The sequence below is a fragment of the Triturus cristatus genome, chromosome 10 (assembly GCF_964204655.1).
Source record: "Triturus cristatus chromosome 10, aTriCri1.1, whole genome shotgun sequence".
Lineage (NCBI taxonomy): Eukaryota > Metazoa > Chordata > Amphibia > Caudata > Salamandridae > Triturus > Triturus cristatus.
The window spans coordinates 554,150,052-554,168,854 of NC_140593.1; the positions used below are offsets into that span (position 1 = coordinate 554,150,052).

General features: G+C 43.4%; 1 protein-coding gene across 3 annotated transcripts in view; it reads right to left on the reverse strand.

The window, feature by feature from the left end:
• LOC146789710 (WD repeat-containing protein 48-like) overlaps positions 1-15,872 on the reverse strand; it is a 391,919-nt gene extending 376,047 nt beyond the window's left edge. For all 3 annotated transcript variants that reach the window (XR_014970143.1, XM_085632045.1, XM_085632046.1), the window contains exon 1: positions 15,720-15,872. The gene's annotated coding sequence lies outside the window, so the exon portion shown is untranslated. The remainder of the gene's footprint in view (positions 1-15,719) is intronic.
• Positions 15,873-18,803: the final 2,931 nt, after the last annotated feature.

Sequence of the window (18,803 nt, forward strand, 5' to 3'; positions counted from 1 at the left end):
TTGTTTAGTAGTACAATTTATACACACAAAACAAGAACTGGGGGTCTAGTAACAGACAGCATAAAAGTGATGAAAATAATAGATTTTTAGTGCATCAGACCAAACCTAGAGCAGAGCATGGATTACCATCAATCTTACTCAAAGGACGGAGCAAATAGTGAGAGAAAAGTAGCTCTCTTGATCATTTATATCATCTGGTGATCCAACTAATGGCAGAGGTGTGTCTCTTGATCATATTGACTGCCTCGCTAGTTTGAAGCTCTATTGCTCAGCCAGAATATTAGCCAGAAAAAGCCAAATGCAAAAACTGTAATGATCAAGGATAGTAATCCTGTGAAGTGCAGTGCAAAGAAAAGGAAACAGTGAATGCTAAAAAAGGTTGTGTAGAGAGAATAAACCTTAATATTCCAAGTACTCTGCACACCTTGAGTGTAACAAAGTTATAGCAGTGCTTCCAAGTGGCTGCTATATGATGGTCAACATGTTTCAGCCATCCGGGTATACTACCCACGGCTTTCTTCAGGACCTATGTTTCTCTAAAGCATGCTACTGCAAACAATTAATACACTTCCAAACGTGAAATGTGCCCACACATATCCAACATATGTGGGATTAAACAAGGTTGAAATAAATACGACCTTAATCAATCCTATTCCTCTAGATTGCAGGGTACAATCATCACCTAAAGAAATAGGACAGTTATTACACAAAATCTACCCACAAACATCAAGAACGTGCTGTCGTTAAGACGGGCTCAACAAATAAGTCAGTCTTTTTATTCCTTCAAAGCATATATAAATTGCTTACCCCACGTGATCTGGGATTTTACCTCACCTACCCAGGAACCTGGCTCGGGTGTAGGAGGCCCCGCTCTATATCGTGGGTGACAAAAGAAGAAAACATTTTTTTCTCTTTTTATTTTTTAAATTTTTTATTATATTCTATTATTTAGTAACCGAGAAATCTAATAGTATAACTCGGTATCACTATGGCATGGTGCTCAAAATGAAGAATCTCCACTCTCGCTGGAGCATGCTCTCCTTAAAATAAGTCTTTGCTGCCAAAACTCTTACTAGTCACCTGTACATGGTCTATATTTGAAAGACGTAGTCTAAGCAAACTTAAAGTCGCCCATCCGACTGAGACCACATCTAAATATCCTTGTGGCTGTAACTTATCAACAGAAACACTAATCGATCCAGTGTATCTTTCATAGTTGGTCAAAAAAGCCCAGAAAGCACCAAAAAGCACAGGCTAAACCCGTGAAGGAAACCAGCGCTTACCTGTCCGTCGTTGCCCCAGGAATAACCGAGCAGGGTGGGAAGCACCGACGAGACCAGGACGAGCGCTTAAATCCCGGTGCCTAACTCAGCTGGAAACACTCAGCGATGGAAGCCACGCCAGCTGCGTCCGCACGCCGTGACGTCCACGCGGCGTCTGGTTAGAAACTACAGGATGATGTCATCCTGCAAGGGACATGTAGTTCTATTAGTGTCCCGAACCAAGAACCAAAAATTTCGCGACAACCAAGTACTTAATAATCACATATAGAGTAATGTCTGTAATGCCCCAACCCATGGATAAGTATATATACACTTGGATAGTCTGTCAGCCGCATACATGGCCACATAATCGCCAAATGTCAGCCTTAATTTGTAAAACTACAAAATGATGTCATAGAAAATGAAGTTGTAGTTTGTGCAGGAGTCATAGTTAAAGTGACATTCTACATTAAATTGTGCTGTTTATATTTGTTACTTTCGTGGTCACTTCGTCTTATATTCCTTTAAATACATGTGTGTGTAACCTTTCATTATTAGAGTTACGCATACAACTCCTCAGCGTTGATATGGTAGGAGCGGAATTGTAGTCTCTTGTAAGTGCCCCTACGTGCGATACATGGCGTGCGCACCACATTTTTTAGTAGTAGACCACCACATAGTAACGCACGCTCAGGTACCGCGAATAGATTGGCGGACCTGGGAAGCAAAACAGTATCAGGCAACCCAATGGAACTAGTGTGCAATAAAACGTGCACGAGAAAAAGGTGCCCACCATACCCACAATCCACAAGGAGATATAGATCGTACATCTCTCCGTGGTGACAAATTTCAAAAACTGCAAAACTAGAAATGTATTTATAATGCCTGAAGCAACGGAGACTTATCAGTGTGTCGCGGGCAAGCGCTGAAATGCCCAAATACTCATCTAGGACAGAGTATTATATCCCCAAACAGCACCTCATTAAGTGATGGAGCATAAAAACCCTTTTCTAACAAAACTGGCTATGGTCTTATATCAGCCAGATTGCGGAACAGGTACCTACAAATTGGTCCAAGGTATGTCGTCATTTAGACCCAGAGTATCACTCTGGAGCTTGTGGACCCATTTCTGTTCTTTAATGAACAGGTATCTGGAAATATCACTAGTATGGGAGGGTATAGTCGGTTTCTCCAATACTGTCCAGTGAAAGTCTTCTGCGGCATGATTAGCCTCTACGAAGTGTCTGGTGAGTCTAGTGGTCAGCTTTTTGCACCTGAACGTGCTTTTATGTTCCAGCATGCGTGCCCTCACTTTGCGAGTTGTCATTCCCACATATCGGGTGCGGCACGGACACGTGAGTAGATAGATTAAATTGCTACTATTGCAGTTAGTGAAATGGGTTTGGATCCAAGGGCTGTTGGATCCTATGTCAATTGTAGTAGTGTGGGTGGTTTGTGGGCAGACCGAACAGCCCCCACACGGGTGATGTCCAGTAACTGGCTGTAAATCCCATAATGTGCCCACTGGCCTAGTAATAGCCACCTGGGGACGTGTGTGAACCAATCTGTCTTTCAGATTACCTGATCTTTTGAACGCAAACAGCGGCAGAGCAATCTTCTCGTTGCAACTATTTAAAATCCGCCAGTGTTTCTTAATACTTTTCTTGATATTGTTAGATAAAGTACTAAATGTATTGACAAACGTCAAACGTTCAAGAGGTGGTTTAGGTACAGGTGGGTCTAGCAGCGCTTCACGGTTGTTATTAGAAGCTCTCTTAAAAGACCGTTTGACCAGTTTTCGTGGGTAACGTCTCTCTATTAGTTGTTCAGTTAAGAGGCTAGAGTGTCTTGCAAACCCCTCCGTGGTAGAACAGTTCCTTCAAACCCTTAAAAACTGGCCATAGGGCAAATTATGCCTAAGGGCTTTTGGATGCTGGCTGTCATATCGCAAGAGCGAATTGCGCGCCATGGGTTTCCGATACAATTCGCTCGCAAGACCCTGTGGTGTTACAAAAATGGATAAATCCAGAAAGGCCAGGCGCGTATTATCACACTCTACTGTGAATTTTAAGTAGTCATTGCGTGTATTTAACCACTGGTGAAATAAGCCAATGGACTGTTGGTCGCCCCTCCAAACCACCAAAACATCATCAATATAGCGCTTCCATAAGCGAATAGATGTAAAGAAGGGGTTGGTGGGGGCCAACACATGTTCCTGCTCAAAAGAATGGACATATAGGTTCGCTAAGCTGGGCGCAAAAACGCTGCCCATGCTGGTACCTGAGATCTGCAAATAGATGGTGCTCTCAAACTTAAAGAAATTTTCTTTCATCGCTAGTCGAGCCAAAGACATGATGAAATGCACGGGTGTGATGGACTGCAAATCCGTAGCTTCCAAGATAGAGCATATTGTGTCCAATGTCTCATCTTGGGGGATTGATGTATTCAAAGATTCGACGTCGAAGGAGACTAAAAAGTCTGTCTCCGAGTCGAATTCAATTTGAGGGAGCAGTCGCAGGACATCTTTGGTATCCTGTAGATACGTCGGCATCCCTTGGACAATGGGTCTTAAAAAATAGTCCACAAAAGTGGACAGTGCACGAGTGAAGGATGGATAACGACACGAGAAGCACAGTTTTTACAAACTAAGTTTCCCGTTATCCCATATTTTTACGTCTTACCTAAGGTGCACAAGCCCAAAAGACCACCTCCTGGGAGACCGATTATCTCAGGCCAAGGCTCTATTTTGGAACCACTTTCCACTTTTGTGGACTATTTTTTAAGACCCATTGTCCAAGGGATGCCGACGTATCTACAGGATACCAAAGATGTCATGCGACTGCTCCCTCAAATTGAATTCGACTCGGAGACAGACTTTTAGTCTCCTTCGACGTCGAATCTTTGTATACATCAATCCCCCCAAGATGAGACATTGGACACAGTATGCTCTATCTTGGAAGCTACGGATTTGCAGTCCATCACACCCGTGCATTTCATCATGTCTTTGGCTCGACTAGCGATGAAAGAAAATTTCTTTAAGTTTGAGAGCACCATCTATTTGCAGATCTCAGGTACCAGCATGGGCAGCGTTTTCGCGCCCAGCTTAGCGAACCTATATGTCCATTCTTTTGAGCAGGAACATGTGTTGGCCCCCACCAACCCCTTCTTTACATCTATTCGCTTATGGAAGCGCTATATTGATGATGTTTTGGTGGTTTGGAGGGGCGACCAACAGTCCATTGGCTTATTTCACCAGTGGTTAAATACACGCAATGACTACTTAAAATTCACAGTAGAGTGTGATAAGACGCACCTGGCCTTTCTGGATTTATCCATTTTTGTAACACCACAGGGTCTTGCGAGCAAATTGTATCGGAAATCCATGGCGCGCAATTCGCTGTTGCGATATGACAGCCAGCATCCAAAAGCCCTTAGGGATAATTTGCCCTATGGCCAGTTTTTAAGGGTTCGAAGGAACTGTTCTACCACGGAGGGGTTTGCAAGACACTCTAGCCTCTTAACTGAACAACTAATAGAGAGACGTTACCCACGAAAACTGGTCAAACGGTCTTTTAAGAGAGCTTCTAATAACAACCGTGAAGCGCTGCTAGACCCACCTGTACCTAAACCACCTCTTGAACGTTTGACGTTTGTCAATACATTTAGTACTTTATCTAACAATATCAAGAAAAGTATTAAGAAACACTGGCGGATTTTAAATAGTTGCAACGAGAAGATTGCTCTGCCGCTGTTTGCGTTCAAAAGATCAGGTAATCTGAAAGACAGATTGGTTCACACACGTCCCCAGGTGGCTATTACTAGGCCAGTGGGCACATTATGGGATTTACAGCCAGTTACTGGACATCACCCGTGTGGGGGCTGTTCGGTCTGCCCACAAACCACCCACACTACTACAATTGACATAGGATCCAACAGCCCTTGGATCCAAACCCATTTCACTAACTGCAATAGTAGCAATTTAATCTATCTACTCACGTGTCCGTGCCGCACCCGATATGTGGGAATGACAACTCGCAAAGTGAGGGCACGCATGCTGGAACATAAAAGCCCGTTCAGGTGCAAAAAGCTGACCACTAGACTCACCAGACACTTCGTAGAGGCTAATCATGCCGCAGAAGACTTTCACTGGACAGTATTGGAGAAACAGACTATACCCTCCCATACTAGTGATATTTCCAGATACCTGTTCATTAAAGAACAGAAATGGGTCCACAAGCTCCAGAGTGATACTCTGGGTCTAAATGACGACATACCTTGGACCAATTTGTAGGTACCTGTTCCGCAATCTGGCTGATATAAGACCATAGCCAGTTTTGTTAGAAAAGGGTTTTTATGCTCCATCACTTAATGAGGTGCTGTTTGGGGATATAATACTCTGTCCTAGATGAGTATTTGGGCATTTCAGCGCTTGCCCGCGACACACTGATAAGTCTCCGTTGCTTCAGGCACTATAAATACATTTCTAGTTTTGCAGTTTTTGACATTTGTCACCACGGAGAGATGTACGATCTATATCTCCTTGTGGATTGTGGGTATGGTGGGCACCTTTTTCTCGTGCACGTTTTATTGCACACTAGTTCCATTGGGTTGCCTGAAACTGTTTTGCTTCCCAGGTCCGCCAATCTATTCGCGGTACCTGAGCGTGCGTTACTATGTGGTGGTCTACTACTAAAAAATTTGGTGCGCACGCAATGTATCGCACGTAGGGGCACTTACAAGAGACTACAATTCCGCTCCTACCATATCAACGCTGAGGAGTTGTATGTGCAACTCTAATAATGAAAGGTTACACACACATGTATTTAAAGGAATATAAGACGAAGTGACAACGAAAGTAACAAATATAAACAGCACAATTTAATGTAGAATGTCACTAACTATGACTCCTGCACAAACTACAACTTCATTTTCTATGACATCATTTTGTAGTTTTACAAATTAAGGCTGACATTTGGCGATTATGTGGCCATGTATGCGGCTGACAGACTATCCAAGTGTATATATACTTATCCATGGGTTGGGGCATTACAGACATTACTCTATATGTGATTATTAAGTACTTGGTTGTCGCGAAATTTTTGGTTCTTGGTTCGGGACACTAATAGAACTACATGTCCCTTGCAGGATGACATCATCCTGTAGTTTCTAACCAGACGCCGCGTGGACGTCACGGCGTGCGGACGCAGCTGGCGTGGCTTCCATCGCTGAGTGTTTCCAGCTGAGTTAGGCACCGGGATTTAAGCGCTCGTCCTGGTCTCGTCCGTGCCTCCCACCCTGCTCGGTTATTCCTGGGGCAACGACGGACAGGTAAGCGCTGGTTTCCTTCACGGGTTTAGCCTGTGCTTTTTGGTGCTTTCTGGGCTTTTTTGACCAACTATGAAAGATACACTGGATCGATTAGTGTTTCTGTTGATAAGTTACAGCCACAAGGATATTTAGATGTGGTCTCAGTCGGATGGGCGACTTTAAGTTTGCTTAGACTACGTCTTTTAAATATAGACCATGTACAGGTGACTAGTAAAAGTTTTGGCAGCAAAGAGTTATTTTAAGGAGAGCATGCTCCAGCGAGAGTGGAGATTCTTCATTTTGAGCACCATGCCATAGTGATACCGAGTTATACTATTAGATTTCTCGGTTACTAAATAATAGAATAAAATAAATTTAAAAAAATAAAAAAAGAGAAAAAAATGTTTTCTTCTTTTGTCACCCACGATATAGAGCGGGGCCTCCTACACCCGAGCCAGGTTCCAGGGTAGGTGAGGTAAAATCCCAGATCACGTGGGGTAAGCAATTTATATATGCTTTGAAGGAATGAAAAGACGGACTTATTTGTTGAGCCCGTCTTAACGACAGCACGTTCTTGATGTTTGTGGGTAGATTTTGTGTAATAACTGTCCTATTTCTTTAGGTGATGATTGTACCCTGCGATCTAGAGGAATAGGATTGATTAAGGTCTTATTTATTTCAACCTTGTTTAATCCCACATATGTTGGATATGTGTGGGCACATTTCACGTTTGGAAGTGTATTAATTGTTTGCAGTAGCATGCTTTAGAGAAACATAGGTCCTGAAGAAAGCCGTGGGTAGTATACCCGGATGGCTGAAACATGTTGACCTTCATATAGCAGCCACTTGGAAGCACTGCTATAACTTTGTTACACTCTTTTAATCAAGGTGTGCAGAGTACTTGGAATATTAAGGTTTATTCTCTCTACACAACCTTTTTTAGCCTTCACTGTTTCCTTTTCTTTGCACTGCACTTCACAGGATTACTATCCTTGATCATTACAGTTTTTGCATTTGGCGTTTTTGGCTAATATTCATCAGCCTGATTGAGCAATAGAGCTTCAAACTAGCGAGGCAGTCTCCATGATCAAGAGACACACCTCTGCCAATAGTTGGATCACCAGATGATATAAATGATCAAGAGAGCTACTTTTCTCTCACTATTTGCTCCGTCCTTTGAGTAAGATTGATGGTAATCCATGCTCTGCTCTAGGTTTGGTCTGATGCACTAAAAATCTATTCTTTTCACTTTTGTGCTGTCTGTTACTAGACCCCCAGTTCTTGTTTTGTGTGTATAGTCTATTTGTAGGGTATTGTAATCTGGGCAGGTCTCTACATATATCTTTCCCTTAGACCCTATTTCTCACTAGGATTATGGATAGTAGTACAATTTAGCAACAATCTGGGTTTAGTGGGGTCCCTAAAGCTTTTTGCCCCATTGCCACTGCACCTGCCACACTGATCAAATCAAGCCACTTTTAACTGCAAGGTAATTGCATTTGGGACTGCCTGTTTAGTAATCAAATAAAGGAATAGTATGCGTTTAGAGTTCTGACAACTTTTGGGCCCAGCGCTCCAGCACCTGCTACACCTTTCAAATCATGGCCCTAGTGCCTGCTAGATAACTGGTCTACAAGGTAACTGCACTTGTAGTTGCTGGTTTGGGAATAATATATAGCTAGCTATTTTAGGTGTTTAGTGGTGTGTCTGGAGCTTTTGGCCACGGTGCCCCTGCACCTGCTACACTATTGAAATCATTACCTTAGCGCTTGCTAGATAACTGCACTTGTGACTGCCTGTTTAGTTTTAAATTTTAGCAATAATCTGGGTTCAATAGGGTCGCTAGAGTTTTTGGCCCCAGTGCCACTGCACCTGCTGCACCATTCAAATCAAGTACCTATTGACGGCAATTGTGATTGCCTGTTTAGTAGATAAATATAGCAATATTTGCTCAAACAACCTTTGGGTTCGGTGCTACAGCACCTGCTGCACCATTTAAATCATGACCCTGTTGTCCGCAAGGTAACCACACTTGTGGCTGTCTGATAAGTAGTCAAATATAGCATAGCTCTTGTATATTAACTTTATTTTTAACGTGCATTGATGACATTTAGAATTTGATCATAATGACAAAATACATTAAGTTGAAAAAATAATCAACCCGATAATACCTACAAAGTGCAAAGAAAGGTACTGAGGCATGAACAGGAAATGCAACAAACCTTCTAAGGCTAAAGCATCTGCTTTCCACAACTAAGTAATAAAAAGCAAGCATTCCAACATACTATTAGAAGCTGTCTGCCTTTTCCGTGGGGAGAGATTGTATCTTGACAGTGACTGGGGCTTAAACACTGAATAGCTTTAGTAGAAGTATTGTAAATGTGTGCAGCCAGGGGAAGTTAACAAAAAAAAGCTCCAGACAAAAGTGAGTTAACAGTAATTCGGTGATTGTAACTGACAAGAGCCCCCTTTTAAGATATTAAATACAAGAGATTTCAAAAGCACAGAGCAAGCACTGTGCAGCCGAATCCTAATAAAGGAAAGGTATGCTTTAAGGAACTTGAAGGGTAACTAATATGGCTGTAGTTTACTCCCTTACACTAGTCCAATGTTAAGCAATTAAATGAGAAAATAGTTTTTTACACTTCATTTTAATTCAGAATTCATAAGAAGAACATTGACAATTCTGAATAAACATTGCGTTCATAGAGAAACATGCCTGAACTATTCATTGTGTAGCCACATCCGCTGCAGTGTGTACCAAGGTGGAGTAGTGCTCTATGGCAGCTGCCAAGCGATCGGTGAACCCCACACCACAAGCCATTAAGTACTCAATGTAAACACTCCCGAAACCACCTCTTCAAACACTTAAGAGTCGCTTTGGGCACTATTGTGCGTACAGCACATTCTAATCTAAAAGCAAACAAGTACCTAGACACACAAGCATGTTTTCAAATGTCAGGGTCAAATGTTTCAGAATTACCAAATTCAAAAGATAAAAATATAGCTGCTCTAATTGCACTGTTACCGTATTTTCTAGTGTTAATGGACTTTATCTACTTCTGACTATTTTGATGAAAAAACAAAGCTATTCTGCGGCGCTGTGCAAATCTTTCAGGGGCATAATAAGAGCATGCCATCTGATAACGCAGCCTTGTGATTCTTAAATGCAGGAGACTAATTGAAGAGGTTAGATTTTTCACCTAACCTTGCATCAAAGTAATAGATTAAACTAGCTGTCACTTAAGCACTTCAATAGTTACTGGCCAGGTACTACATGGGGAACGTCTATAATACTACAGAGTTTCCTCCAGGTAGGTTTTTCCGTCCAACCAATATGATCACTAGGTCTAATACGATGCATCTACTACCAACATCAAGGGACACCAATTCAGACAGCAGATAAACTAGCCTCTGCACAATATGAACACGAACAGCTGCAGCTTCTGTAAAACAAGCAGCTTTAATAACAAGCACTGGCAATGCCAAAAGGTCTAGCTTTAAAAGAATGGTGTATGGTAATATGAGTCATTACAAGCAGATACAATGGGAATGTTTATGTATTTTTGTGGAAGCAAGAACTGAAAAATACTATTGTAGGTAAATTGTCAGGTGACTGTTGAATTGTCAAGCCAGGCCTAAAACTCAATGTAGGTTAATGACTGACCTCCACCCATTTGTGCTGCTGGCAGAGAAAACAAATTATCTAGTTATATAAGAACTTCAATATCATTACTATGTCATGAGTGTGCCCATGAAAGTTTAATCTCAGGCAGCTGGAGAGATAAAACAAAATGATCACAGCAGTGTGGAGAGCTCTACCGTGAGGAAGCACACAACTTCTGACCAATCAAAACATGTACTCCTACGCCCACTCACTACATGTGAGCCAAGTCAAAGCCCTTCTCCCGGTGATTCTCACATACTTTCCTGGCAAGAGCTGTGTTGTCAAGCCAGACCATAAAAAGCCTGCAAAGGCTCCCTGAGGAACTTTGCACCATTTGGTGAAACGGTAGTAGAGATATTCTCCCCAGTACTTGAATAAATCTGAACAATCTGTGCACAAGAGTTTTTTTCCCCACAAAATGTAGCATTACTCATTAAGACTTTTAGGTTTGTTTATTCACATTTTATTCTAGCCCCTAAAACTACTCACCTCCAAAAACATCTGGAACCACAGAAAAACCTTTTTATAGCTACTAAAGAAAATATGAATATTCCTGAAAATCATATTTTGCAAACTTACACTTACCAATAAACAATTAATAGCCTAACATTCAGACTAATGTGATCACTTTTGTAGCTTAACACTACTGCTATTTGAAACAACATTATAAAGAGTTTGAATTTTAAAAAAATGCACTGTACACAGTTCTCCAGTCTTGATCAATGGAAATATGTTCTCCTTTGGCTCTCGGCCAGTACAGCACATAAGGCCAACACAGTATGTCCCCAATGTGGCATTCAGCCATTACATTAATGGATCAAAGAAGGGGCCTGTTGGGGCTGAGAGGGCCAACTGCGAAGCCATCATCTGCCAGAGGATAGAAATTTAGAGTAGTGTGTACATTGTGCTCAACGATCACACGTTAACAGAAGAACGAATATAAACCAGTCCCACACACAGTACCACAGCAGGGCTACCAGATAAGCTAATAAAGCATAAGGACAGCAAAGAGAATGGCGAGTTTCTTAGCAGCCAAGAGTTTGTTAGGAAGATAAATTTAATGTGACATTTATTCGAGTGGTCAGTCGCAAGGAGTCCCAAATGTACACAGGAGGAGTATTTCATTAGAGCAATTTATTTGACCATCTCAGTTTAAAAACTGCCCAGAACTGCAAATGTGGAACTTCCCCAGGCAAGAAACTTCCAACTTCAGCACAACCACGATTCTTGAGGGCAGAACTTAGATCCAGTATACAGGGCTGCATTAAAAAACAAAAAAAAATAAAAAAAATCAGATGCACTTGGTGACAGTGTTAACTTGAAACTAGGGATTTATTTACAATTCCAAAATGATAGCGCGGCTACACTTTCTAGACTCCGATTGACATGAGAAGCATTCCATCAATTTCATCACTGGCTTAATGGACCGAGAAACTAACTCTACAATATTAAACAAGCAGAAAAGTTTATAATTTGTCTCCTGGAACGATGGTTTTGGCCTAAAGGTTGAGAACAATATATCAATGTAAGATTTCAGGTTGTAAGCCTTTGAATCACAATTATTATTATATTTATGGCAATTAAGCTTCTGATCAGTTTGAGCCTACCTTGAAACAAAACATTTAAGGATTGTGTTAAATTATTTGTCTTACCAGAAATCAGTTACCTTATTATTGTATTTGTTTACTACGCAGTAGTCTTTATAACATATTAACAGATGTTACATTACACTTGCTCAGAAAGTGCGTGGTCAACAATTTAAGGGTATGTATGAGGAAATCTTTGTAACAAAAAGTATCATATGATCTAAGCATTCCCTAAAGAATAAACATTTGTATTTATAAAGTTACTAATCTTTAAAAAGCTACAACCGGGAGTAAACTCCAAAGATTGGCTTTAAACGGTTCATGTCTCCGGGTTATTTCGGAATTTTAAAGCACATAAGGTCACAGTAGGATTTCATGAGAACGGTTAGCTGAGAAACTTTAAAAGGAGTCACTTTTCAGTCAGCCTGAAGGATTAGAGCGCGACTAATGTCCTATCTCGTAACAGACGGACAGACGAGAAGGCTGATGAAAAATGAACTGTTTTCCTTATGTCCGAAAGGATTTGAGCGGCTACATTTTGGATCTGGTGGAGCACGTAGGAAAGCCTAGCTTCAGTGCCCAAACTATACAATTTGTAAAATGTTGTTTGCTGGCAAGCAATTCGGGAGACGAAAAAAAGAGCACATAAAAATCCATTATTGACAGAGCCACAGTATGAAACAAAGCCACAGAGCACTCAGACAAGTGTACCATGGTGCCCTTGTTTTTCCACAATTAAAACATTTCATACTAACACCATAACTTCTGACAGAAGATAAGAGGATGACATGATGGTTGAAGTTAGACTAGCAAGTCACCCTATGGATCCTAGAATTGGTTTTCAAGTAACTTGCAAACTTACTGGTGCCAGATTGAAAGGTAATATGAATTGTTGCTTCAAGTGTAAACACCAATCCTGCCCCCCTCCACTTACAAAGAGGGCACATTAGGTGACTTATCAATCAAGACAATGATTAGAGAACACAAATAGAACAACAAGTCTCTAATCATCTCTTGATGGAAAGGGCACATTTGAAGCCAAGGATTTTTGGCAGCCTATAAAATCATGCACTTTGAGGCCTCTTTAAATATGTACAGCTTTACCTCTGGCTACCCACAGCCCATTGGAGTTCTGTGCTACTGAACCTACTGTAAGGTCTTCCATTCAGTTATCTTGTTGGAACTTAGTTTATAGCATTATGTTATCTAATGGCAATAAGGTGAATTCAGAGTAGGATATTCATTGTGTGAACTATTCTGTCGCTGAAATTCCAATGGTATTTTGTGTCATAATGTCCATTTTCAGTTCCTTAATGTTCAGTGCCATCAATACTAATAAAGAGCATGCCTACTATACCTTAAGACACCATGCCTGAGCATTTGAGCACCATTCAAAGACTCCTTTACAAGCACAACAAGAAGCTTAACCGAAGTATGTTTCAATAGCCATCAAAAAGGCATAGACCATTTCAGTGGCATAGCGCATGCAATTGCAGATGCATAAACAGGTTGCAAAAGCAAAGGTTCTGAGATGAGGACAAAGCATTTAGCGCAGATGCATCTACGGCCCTATATGAGGAAAATGAAGATATGTCAGGGTGCTCTAATGAGGTGCCAATTCTCTCAGAATTTAGCATGAGTATACCACTAAATATCACAGAGATAGCTAAGAGCAATTCATCGACTAGAAACTAAAGCTCTCATTCTACAGGAGATGGTTCATCCATCTCGGAAAGCATGGCTGAAGAAGTTTGGTTCTTGATGCTCTTCTCTGAGAACAAATTTCCTTCAAATTGTCTGCACCCGCAGTATGGAACACTGCCAGATTAATCCAGCAAAGACAGCATCAGGTAAAACAAAAAAAAGCATATACAAGTGCTGCTGGGTTGATCAAATTCACCAGAAGATTTGCTAAGCACGGGGTCCAGGATAAATGCCACCAGTACTACACTGCTATATACAGTTACAAAACCAACCCTTTCACCTCAGTAACTGTCTCACATGAGTTAAATGAACTGCCCTGATTTCAATTGTAATAGTCCAACTCTGACAAAAGAAAGTTGCCTTAAATCCATCAACACTAAAGTGGGGCTTGGAAACGAAAATCAGGCAAAAGGAGGATAAGATATGAGTGGGCTCAAATGTGAGATAAGTAGAAAACCGAAGCCAGATGCTAACTACATACAGATATATAACAGTAAAGACGCTGATTCGATACAAAGAAAAATATGAGCTGGCAGGGAAGCACAGGGTAATAGTTAAAGACTGCTAATACAGGAACGACACTATTACTCGTCCAAGGACATGAGCTAAATAGCTGCTAAAAGAAGAAATAATAAAGTGAATTTTAACACTGGGTCTCAGAATCTCACACTTAACTGGCGAACTTTACTTCATTTTCACAAGCATTTTAGAGACCCGTGATGCTTAACACGTTGAACACCAATCAAAGTATTAAGAACAGGGGCAACCAAGAGATGGTTGAGTGCGATGTGAGAATGGGGTCTCAAGGGGACTGGATTATGCCTGGAAAGAGATTGAACCAACTACCCAAGCGTGAGGGTGGCACGAGACAAGTCTAGACCCAGCTTTTTTGGGGGGCGGGGGGGGGTTATATAGCACAACCTAGACCCAAAGGTATCAGAGCGCTTTACATGAGCACTAGTTGCGTTACAGACAGACGCATCCATTTTTTTATAGGCATGGGGAGATTAAGTGTTCTGCCCAGAATCAAAGTATGTTGAGCTTACCTGCGAGACTTATCTGGTGCCCCAGCTCAGAGGTCAACCCTTCTAGTTGTTAGGCCATATCCTCTCTCCTTGTTGGCTTCTCCAACAAGTAGCTCGTGAACTACTGATAGCTCTCCAGCTACCTGTAATTAGCTCTCCTGTGTGCAGCCCAGACTAATTTACATTTTTGCTTTCTTGCATTAACATACTTATTCCAAAATTGAGAGAATATACTTAAGACAAAACTGTTTTCCAGAACTCATTAGCTGATATTTGGAGAAAAATGGCTGTATTTTCAAAATATATTTGAAGGTGATATTTGAGTGATAAATCATGTGGCATCGGAGATGCTTTTTACAAACGTTATTATCTTGGTGCCAAAGACATTGCAACTATAGCTTTTATACGTTAACCATGTGCATTGTAGATTGACTTTGTTTTGTTGACATTACTGCTGGCAACCAAGCTTGATGCACTGAGGTGGTAATACTGAATATGGTGGCCACAAATGTAATCTTGTCTGATGTGGTTACTATAATAATAATATTAGTAGCTCTCGAGTTTTTACTGAGCATAAGTAGATCTCATTTCAGAAAAGGTGGGTGGCACCGGTCAATCTTCCGTGGGTGGTGGAAGGGGCGTGAGATGGGAACTGCCAACGGCGTGCGATGGAAAGAGACCAGACCACAGAAGTTGACCCACACATCATAAAGTGGCATATTTACCAGACCCGAGTTGGCTTTCTTAATAGTCAAACCACCAAGAAAGAGGAGAGAATGTGATAAATAGAGCCGAGATACAATAGCAGAGATACGGCGTGTGTGGCAAGAGCTAAACAGCAAGAAAAAAAAAGGCAGCAATTTTGTTGGTTTGTGACGATTTGGGAAAACTGCCCCTCAGCACGTGAAAAACGGCCAAACAAAGGGGCATGTCAAATTAAACAAAGTGTCGCGCATAAAGCCAGAAAATGAAGTAAAGCAAACAGGACAATGATAGAAAGGACTAAAAGGAATAAAACGGTCTAGAAAAGAGGATACTAATTGAGTTATATAGGGAAGGCGTGAACAATGAAAAAACGGCGAGTGGAAAAGGATAACATAATACATGGGAAACTAAATTAAACAGGAACTCAGCTAGGAACGGTAATCAATCGTAAAAGACCTCTCACCCCGTGCACATGGAAACCCTCGGTTACCCCCCCAGAGTCTCCTCGCTTCGGCTCAGAGAGATGCCCATGGTGGTGGCAACTCCCCTAAGATGTCCCACTCTGACAGGGGGCGTGTGCAGAGCTATCGTCTGTACGGTTAGCAGGAAACTTAGATTTAACACCTCCGCAGTCAGACCTAAGCAATCGAAAACGGAGAGTGCAAGCTGTCAATTGGCATCAGCTGTAACGTGAACTTCTGCCGCCCAACGGGGAGGTGATCGAAACAGAAATAGTCTTAAACTGCGCAACTATTATGGTGAGTCACAACTTGGCGGCCATCTTGGAATAAACAGGCCCTTGCTAACATTACGAAGCGATGTGGCAAATATTTATTTTTGCGTTTTTTTAATATAGCACGAACGTTACCCGTAGGAGTCAGAGGGCTTTACAATAGTACCAGTTACATTACATAAGGACTTCAAAGTACATAAATTACATAAAAGATACGAAACAGATAAACTCTAAACTCACAAAGAATGGTAGTAAGTACTACAGATACTAGCGGTTAGAGTTACATATATACAAGTTGCAAATTCACTCCATAACATTTTAAGAAAAGTTGAAGCGATTATGGTTGGACAAAAATATATTACATATTTACAGAAAATGATCTTTTCGCCATCGCTGGGGTTCTTGCGGTGCTCATTCAGCCAGGCCTTCAGGGTGTTGTTGCACTAATGGGTGAGGATCTTGGGCCTGGAGAGATCCCTGAGCTGGTGATGGCCAGATGTCCTCAAAGCTTGTTGCCCCGGTTGCCTCAGTGCTTCTGGGACCTTGAGAATGGTTTACAGCGCTGGGGCCAGTTCAGCGCCAGGGGAGGCTGGTGGCTGAGGAGCAGGGGTGGGGACATCATGGCTGCCTCATTCTCATAATCATGACTACCTCGCGCTTGACCATCACCCGCTCTGGGAGATATCGGATGTGCAGGCAAGCAGAGAAGCAGCGACGGAGCTCCCTCGCAACTCAGTCCTAGCTCTGGGGTGGAAGGGCAGGCGGTATGCCGAGTCCGGAACCGGGGGATCCTCCCAGGTGATAGAGCGCAAAGATGTTCTGAAAATTGTAGGGGTGCATCATAATCATAGATAGTTTGCACCCACATATACTCATGGGTTATATTAACAGAGAACCATTAGAATGTGAATGTGATAACAAACAATGTGAATGTAATGTTAGGAAAATAGTTTGTGTTAGTTGAAATTGATAAATGACACTGAGGTGCCGATTACGATCCTGGAAAAACCAGGTACGAACCGTCGGACGGAGCATATTCTCCGTCCGACGCGTACCCGGTCGGAACAATATACAAACATGGAAGTACGATTTGCACGGAAATACTATTTCCGTACGATTCGTACAAAACACCGACCGACGATAATATACATACAAATGTGATCCGGGAAAGCGCCGACGTGACGTCGGGACGCACGCAGCCTGCCTTTCACGAACCAGGAAGTACGATTCGCACCGACGTCATCCCGCACGGAGAATATTTTCCGGCAGCCAAAAACTGTCGGGAAATCAGGACGACACGAACAAGGAGTACCTGCACGCGACGGACAGACATGGACCCGAACCTACGTGTCATCCCGGCCCTCATAGCAGTCAACCTCCTCTACAGGTTCCGACGCAGACGCCGCAGAAGGTCAGAACAACAAAGGGAGGGGGGAAAGGGGGGTGGGGGGGCAGGAGCAGGGGCAGGCCACAAAACCCCCACCCAAGTCACACAGCACACATGCCCTGGACATACCTGACCCCCAGGCCCTGGTCACTACGAGGGGGTGGGGGTGTGTCCAGCAAAGCCAGCGTCCGCCACAACGGAAGTGGTTGACGACGCGAACCGGTAACACAACAATACAGGTACGTCCCGTACCCACGCCTTAAGAGCGTGGGTACGAGTCGTACCACGCCCACACCTATGTCACCCCAACAATGGCGGGACTCGTACCCACGTGGCAAAGGCCTGTGTACGGCCCGCACAAGCATTCCACAGCGTGGGTACGGATATGTACGGACCGTACCCCCACCCGCGTATGCATGGAGCGTACCCCCACCCCAACAGTGTACGTACGGACCGTAACACCACCCCCGTATGTATGGAGCGTACCCCCCCACCCCAACAGTGTATGTACGGACCGTAACACCACCCCCGTATGTATGGAGCGTACCCCCCACCCCAACAGTGTACGTACGGACCGTAACACCACCCCCGTATGTATGGAGCGTACCCCCCACCCCAACAGTGTACGTATGGACCGTACCCCCACCCGCGTATGCATGGAGCCAACACCCACCACAAGAGCGTATGTACGGACCGTAACACCACCCCCGTATGTATGGAGCGTACCCCCCACCCCAACAGTGTACGTACGGACCGTAACACCACCCTCGTATGTATGGAGCGTATCCCCACCCCAACAGTGTACGTACGGACCGTACCCCCACCCGCGTATGCATGGAGCGAACCCACACCCGTGTATGCTCTAAGCGTACATATCCTGATATAGGAGGGTTGGGTGCAGAGTCCTCCCAGCAGTGGCCGGACATAAGAGGGGTGGGTGCAGATTCCTCCCAGCAGTGCCCAGACACAGGAGGGGTGGGTGCAGAGTCCTCCCAGCAGTGCCTAGACACAGGAGGGGTGGGTGCAGAGTCCTCCCAGCAGTGCCCAGACACAGGAGGGGTGGGTGCCTAACACTTCCAGCAGTGCCCGGACATAAGAGGGGTGGGTACAGATTCCTCCCAGCAGTGCCCAGACACAGGAGGGGTGGGTGCAGATTCCTCCCAGCAGTGCCCACACATAGGAGGGGTGAGTGCAGAGTCCTCCCAGCAGTGCCCAGACACAGGAGGGGTGGGTGCAGATTCCTCCCAGCAGTGCCCAGACACAGGAGGGGTGGGTGCAGATTCCTCCCAGCAGTGCCCACACATAGGAGGGGTGGGTGCAGAGTCCTCCCAGCAGTGCCCAGACACAGGAGGGGTGGGTGCCTAACACTTCCAGCATTGCCCGGACATAATCGGGGTGGGTGCCGATTCCTCCCAGAAGTGCCCAGA